Source organism: Aythya marila, assembly GCF_965140915.1.
Source record: "Aythya marila genome assembly, contig: HAP1_HAP1_SCAFFOLD_202, whole genome shotgun sequence".
NCBI lineage: Eukaryota > Metazoa > Chordata > Aves > Anseriformes > Anatidae > Aythya > Aythya marila.
The window spans coordinates 345,535-352,868 of record NW_028136626.1 but is presented as its reverse complement, the minus strand read 5'-3'; positions in this window follow the sequence as shown (position 1 = coordinate 352,868).

Below are 7,334 nucleotides of genomic sequence, written 5' to 3'. Positions count from 1 at the left end.
ATTGTTATACGTATAAAGCAAGTGATGAACAGTGCAATTGCTCATCACACACTGACCGATGCCCAACCTTTCCCCAAGCAGGGGTCCCACAGAACCTGGACAGCCTGCATTAGGCTCTCGTGTGCAGGTCCCTTGACCTTACTTTGTTATAGGGCAATAGAGGTTTTCAGAAGGAATATGGAACATTTGCTTCCCTTTCTCAAATACTTCTGCTGTGTTGCCCCATGTGATGGGGCATCAGTATGTTGGAAGTGTTCAGGAGCTTCCCTGTGTTCCAGGGCAGTCTGGATCAGCCCATGGCAAAAGTAGCCCTGGGGCAGTTGATTCCAGGTGGGCAGGACACCCCTCCATGTGAAAGCTAAGTGTGGCCTTCATACTGCCACCAAAGGGATGGAGAAAAATGCATTAGCAATATTAATTGTGGCATAGCACTTTGCTGCCTTTGACTCCAGTTCGTACTGAATGAAGTTCTAGCATGCCTGGCACAGCATCACTCAGTGGTGGTGGGACTTCAAGTGCACCGTTCTCTTCCACTCACCATTAGAATTTTGCACTGTCCATATGGGACTATTAAAGAGTGAGAGAGTATTGCTGATCACTCCGTGGCTCTCCAGCTCATAGATGGGACTCAGGGAGTCTCTGTTAGTGCAATATTGCCTCAGGTGCACTGTTGTGGTAGCGATTGGCACCTGCTGCTCATTGGCCATCAGCACCTCCAATGCAGAAGGGTCCTGTGAAAGAGTGGGCAAGGTAGACAACTGTTTCCTGTCCTCTGTCTCCAAGACAGCTATGCCATAAGCCCACCAATACCCTTGTGGACCTTTGAAGTACCTGCTCCTGAAGTAGTCTACACCAAGGTTACACAGAGCCTCCAGGCCAGTCCCAGTGCGTTGCATTTTCCACTCCCCCATTAGACTCACTTCAGCCTCCAATACAGTTAAGTCTTGGGTTTGATGTGCCAGGCCAATAATCCTCAAAGTCCAATATACCTGATTGTCCTCTCCCTCCCCCAGGGTGAAAGCTGTGCCCCTCGAGTCCTGCTCATAGTATTCTTTACTCTGTTTGGAGGGTTGACCACTAGAAATTGGAGCAGCAAGTGTCTCAGAAGAACCACTTTTTGACAATGTTTTTCCTTGTGCTTCATGTATCCGTGCCTGTAAGGTGGAGGTCAATTTTTGCATCACATTTTCTCATGGCCTCTCCATGGTCACACAGTCAAAAGCACAGGATAGAAACTGGTATGTACCCACTATGTTACCTTTCTTGAGCAGAGGGATGCTTACATCTGATAGCTGAGCTATTGGTTCGTGCAGGTGGGGAGGAAACCATATTCTCTTGGAGCTGTTGGACCTCTTGGGAAAGTTTCTTTCTGGATGAGACACAGGCCCATAGGGAAGAAGAGAGACTTTCTTTGTAATGCCATAGTTGGCTAGCCAATTCATCCACCATGGGTTCCTCTTGGTCTTTCCTGGTCATCACTGCCAATGGGTTGGCATATGATGATGGTGTGTTCTGTACAAACTCCTGCCACATGGGTCATGTGCACTTGACTTCATCTGGATCTTTGGATAGCTGTTATCTAGGTTTCTACAAATCGCCTTCAGCATGTCTAATTTCCTCAGGAATGGATACCCCTCTGCATGGTGGTCCACTTTCCTGGTTGACGTACAAGATCTTTCAAGGGAGACCTTTCCTTCAAGCATGATGGGAGTAAGTTCCTTGTGCCCTTTTCCAATGGCTTTGTCCATCAGCCCTTCCCTAGAGGGAGATTCTGGCTGCTTGGCTTCCCTGCTCTCCAATTCCAGGCTATTGGCCCTGTTCTCCCCCCACTGGAGCAGCCAGATGACAATGTGCTCACCAAGATGATTGCTGAAATCTTTTCCCATACCTCGTAGCTTACCCTGGGACAGGGACCATTTGGTTTCTGATGCTTATATGATTTCTTCTGCTTTGACCTCCTGCTTCCAAGATGGCCCAACTTTGGAGAAACCTGCCTCATCTTCTTTTTCCTCCTTTCTTGTCTGGGTAGGAGTTTCCTTCCTTTCTAAAGAAAAACTGAGTTTTTCACACCCACTGTTTTCTCTTGCAGGTAGAGGCAACCGATACTGGCTTAGGTTGGTTCTCTGGCCCAGTGATGTGGCCCATTGCAGGGGCTGGAGTGGCTGTAGGGACCATCACAGGAGTTGTTCTGGCTGCGGGGCCTTTTGGATGAGTTGGAGTGGCTGCAAGGCCTATTGCAGGTTTGGGAGTGGTTATAGGGCCTATTATAGGGATGTGTTTAACCATTAAGCCCTGTAGGGCCTGTAGCAGGGTTTGGAGTGGCTTTGGACAGGCTCTGGGCCTGTCAAAGGGGCTGGAGTGTGCCCGCAGGAAAAGTCATAGTGGTTTGAGAGGCGTGGACTGTAGCTTCATAAGCATACCTTAACCACCAGCATATTGCAGTGATTTGTGTCTCTTTGAAATTGCTGGGATGATGACACAAATTTCTAAGCATTTCACAAGTTTTTTTAGGATTCTGCACTTGCTCAGAGGTGAAATTCCAAAGCACTGGACATGCCCACTACACTAGACGTCTGCCCAGATCCTCGAACTCTCCCTGCCACTCCTAACTTTCCTGCCTCTGGACAGATCTCTGGATGGCATGTTTAAGTAATTGTTTAAACTTAAACAAAAACTGAATGGTATTCAGGAGACCTAAAAATAGGAACATGCTGGTTTGACCATCCCAAGGATATTCAAAGCTTTGAAGAGCTATTGTAATTAGCCTGGAAGAGAAGCATGAGGTAAAGGAGAAAGGGAGAGTGAAGAAGTGGGGAAAAGCATCCCCCACCACCCTGCATAGATTTACTCCCTGAGGAGAAAAGACAAAGACTGTAATTCTTAATAGTTTCCAAGAGATGAAGAGATGGTTCCTGAGGTATTGAGGGGGCAATAATTTGATCCTATCAGAAGTCAATGTTATCCAATACAGAAAAACAGTAACCTTAAACCAGCCCCCAGAACTGACAAACAGCATGACATGGAAGTTACTAATGTGCTATACAACACAGTTCTGAAAAGAAGCACAACAGACCCCAGATCAGAAAGATCAATATTGTGATCAGCAACTGTTAAACTGATCTAATGCTTATAATAATTTATTTTTAAAATGCTCTGGTCAGATCTGTCATCTCAACCTTTGTGCTCCACGCTAGGCACCAAGAAGACTTGCTGTGGTTTGACCCTGCAGGCAGCTCAGCACTACAAAACTATTCACCCAATGGGTTGGAGGAGAGAACTCAGAGGAAAAAAAAAAAAAAAAAAAAAAAAAGTAAAAGTTCATGGGTTGAGATAAAGGCAATTTAATAGAACGCAAAAGGAATTATTATTATTACTATTATTATTGACACCAATCGACTAAGGTCATGACATTTTTGTGTGTGTATCAAAAGACAGGAAAGGTGGTGGTGATTAATCAGAAAGTGACAGAGCTGAGCATGACATAGATTGTATGGAATAAGTGCTGGACATTATCTTAGTTTTGTCTGAGATAGAGTTAATTTTTCTTCCTAGTAGCTGGTATGGTGCTGTGTTTCATATTTACAGAATCACAGAATAGTTCATGTAGGAAAAGACCTTACAGATCACATAATTCCAACTCACCTCCCATGGGCAGGGAAACCTTCCACTAGATCAGGTTGATGAAAGCCCCATCCAAACTGGCCTTGAATGCATTAAGGGATGGGGCACAGATCTAATAGATCCGTGTCCTTCTTACACATGGAGCCCCAGAGCTGAATGCAATCCTTGAGGTGTGGCCTCACCACGGCCAAATACAGAAGGACAATCACTTCCCTACGTCTGTTGACCACAGTATCCTTGGTACAAGGCAGGCCTTCTTGGCCAACTTAGCACACTGATGGCTCATATTCAGCCGACTATCCACCAATATCCCCAGGTCCTTTTCCCCTGGGCAGCTGTCCAGCTGCCCTTCCCACAGCATTGCATGGGGTTGTTGTGCCCCAAGTGCAGGACCCAGCACTTGGCCTTGTTGAACTTCACGCAGTTGGCCTCAGCCCATGGGTGCAGCAATCAACAAGACAGAAGTCACCTCACCAGCATCTCTTGAGCCATGGGCTGGCTGCTGCTCTTGCAGCTTCTTGGCTAGACACAGCCAAGCTTTGTGCCTCCTGCTCTCCAGTCATGGACTCAAGCAGAAGGGACAAGATGACCCATCTTGGGGCCTTCTTTCTGTCTGGGTCCTCCTGGGTATGGAGGAAGAGGGGATCCCATAGACAGCATGCCAACCAGGTGCCTTCTGCTGGCCTAGCAGGGCCACTGGCAGATGTCAGCTGGAAAGTACAGATCCCAGGGAGAAGGCAAGGCTGACCTGTCAGCTTCAGAAAGAAGTGACCTCACAGTCCCTTTCTGTGACACGTTCCTGCTGCTGCCCTATCCACTGCAGAGGCAGAAGTGACCTCACAGTCCCTGCCACAGTCACATTCCACCTGCTGGGGCTGGAGATCCTGAGGCAGAGCTGACCTCTCTAGTCCCTTAGAGACAAGGGTTCACTTTTCTGGATTAGAAATTTAGCACATGGGCTGTTCTGCTTAGGGTGTCAGGTCTGTGGTTAGGTTATGGGCAAGCTTTGTGGAACAGTTTTTTGTTTTACATCTGCCTAGAAGTCTAGGTTTAATGGAACATGTTAATGCTAGTATTGAAGGCAGGGATTAGGGTGAGGACAAGAGTAAAGGCAAGGGCAAAGGACTATGGGCTGAGTTTTGCTTCATGGAATACTTTGAGTTCAAGCATTAGAATAGGGATTCTTGTCAGGGTGTTGGAGTAGCATTTAGGTTTAGGGATTACTCTTTAAAACTCTTCAAATGTGGGTTTTCTTTAAAACTGGTTACTCTTTAAAATTGGCTAACGGCCTTACATCAATGTTTTAATTCTGTGTTAAAGCAACATCAATATTAGCTGAAGCCTCTTACCTCTACTAAATTGTTGTAGAGGTTCACTCATCCTTCTCCCTCCCTCTCTAGGGATGTCCGGATCAGCCCCTGGCTTTGTGTTTCATGGATTAATGAGGGCAGATTGAGAGAAATCAGTCAAGTCAGGAAGGTGCTCAGAGCAAGGTGAGAGCAAGGTGGGGAAGCAAGGTGGGTATCTAAGTCCTGCAGGGAAACAGGTGCAGACGTGACAGCATAGGTGTCGTGGTTTAACCTGGCTGGCAGCTAAATACCACACAGCCGTTTGCTCACCCTCCCCCCTCCCTCTCTGGGACGGGGGAGAGAAATGGAAAGCGAAGCCCGTGAGTTGAGATAAAGACAGTTTAATAAGACAGGAAAATAATAATAACAAAATAATAATAACAATAATAATAATAATAATACAATGGTGATAATAGGAAAATAATAATAATATGTACAAACAAGTGATGCACAATGCAATTGCTCACCACCCGCTGACCGATGCCCAGCTTAACCCCGAGCAGTCCGGCCCCCTTCCCTGGCTAACCACCCCTATATATTGTTTAGCATGACGTCAGATGGTATGGAATACCCCTTTGGCTAGTTTGGGTCACCTGTCCTGGGTCTGTCCCCTCCCAGCTCTTACTGCACCCCCAGCCTGCCTGTTGGCAGGACAGAGCAAAAGGCTGAGATATCCTTGGCTTGGTAGAAGCACTGCTCTGCAACAATTAAAACATCGGGGTGTTATCAACACTCTTCTCATCCTAAGCCAAAACAGAGCATTCCACCAGCTACTAGGAAGAAAATTAATTCTGTTCTAACTGAAACCAGGACAATAGGACAGCGTGTGGTGGTTATTGTCAAGTATCTTTTGCAAGATGAAACCCCCGACAGAGCCAACAGCTTTGTCTGCTGGGCTCTGGCCCTTGTCTCCGTCAGTGATGCCTATGAGGAGACACCTCATCCTTACAGCAGTAGGGCCTCAATGCCTTCTCATCCCCCTCCAGGAGCCTGGGAGATGTCCTCCTGTAGCCTTGTACTTGGCACTTACCCACCGTGCACTGACCCAGGAAGAGCCCTAAACCCCACTGGAGGGACAGCATCTCCCTTCCCAGAGGTTGGGGTCAGGGCCCGACTGTTGGACTTCATGGGACACATCAAGGTTTCCTCAGCATCAGGGCCTTTCCTGGGCCTTGGTCTCCCCGTCTTCACTGCCTGCCTTTTTCTGCTCTAACAAGTCCATGGGGAGGCCTTGACAGTAATGTCCCTCAGTGGGACCGTTAGCACTGTGAGAGGCTTTGGAGTTTGCATCAGACTTGGACTACTTGAGAAGCTGCTTCAGCCACCCAGATAAAGCTCCTCTGCCAGGCACAGCATTGCTGGGGGCACTGTGTGCAGCTGGCATGGGGAGAGGAGAGAAGGGGGAGAGAGGTTCAGGGCAGCCTGGAATAGGAAGGCAGGGGAGAGCTGGCAGAGGGAGAAAGCTTCCCAGCCACCTCCCCATGGTAAGTCTCTGGGTGCAGGGCAATGCCACTGCACACCCTGCCAGGCTCTCCTGGAGCTGGCCCAGCCCTCAGCTGATGGGAGCTGTCAGGAGGATGCTTGGTGTTGGAGCTGAAGGGCATGCAGGGCTTGTATGCTGCAGGGTCAGCATGCAGGGCCCGAGGGCTCCCTTCTCTTGAGGCCGGCTGCAGGCTGTGAAGCCGGGGATGCAGGCAGGGGTGCCCAGGGCTGTGGTGCAGAGCAGGGTCCCTGCTGTGCCCCAGAGGCTGTGTGCCGCGGCAGGGCCTCTGCTACCTGCCAGTCTCCACAATCAGCCTGCCTGGGGAGCTGCCCAGGGGCTGCGGGGAGAAGCTGAGGGTGGAAGGAGCCCCCCTGGTACCGCAGGGCAGGGCAGGGTCCTGCTGCTGCCCAGAGTCTGCTGCCTGGGGCAGGCTGCTCACAGCCCCACACCTCCCTAGGGCACTGCACTGCAGAACTGCCCGGCAAGAGCTACCTGAAGGCAGTGCACTTTTTAGAATCTGCTTCATTTTCCTGCCCATGTGCTGAGGCAGAAGGATGGTAATGGAGTAGGAGCATCTGTAGTAGAGACTAAGGCTCCTCGAGCATTGCTGCTGCTCTGAGGCACCTCACACACCTCCACACACAGACTGTACCAACGCCACCTTTGCTGTTTCTTGAGGAGTTATTTGACCTTCTCCATTCCTGCAGACAGGGAGATGACCTTGCCCAGTGGACTTCCCAGATCACTTAGGGTTCCCTTTTACCTGTTGCTGTAGACTAGGACTGACTGCTGCAGAGCCCACAGCACAGCCCCCTGCTTCTTTTGGCACCCTCAGAACACCAAGCAGAAGTAAGCCAAGCAGCTGCAGAAAGCTCTTCCTG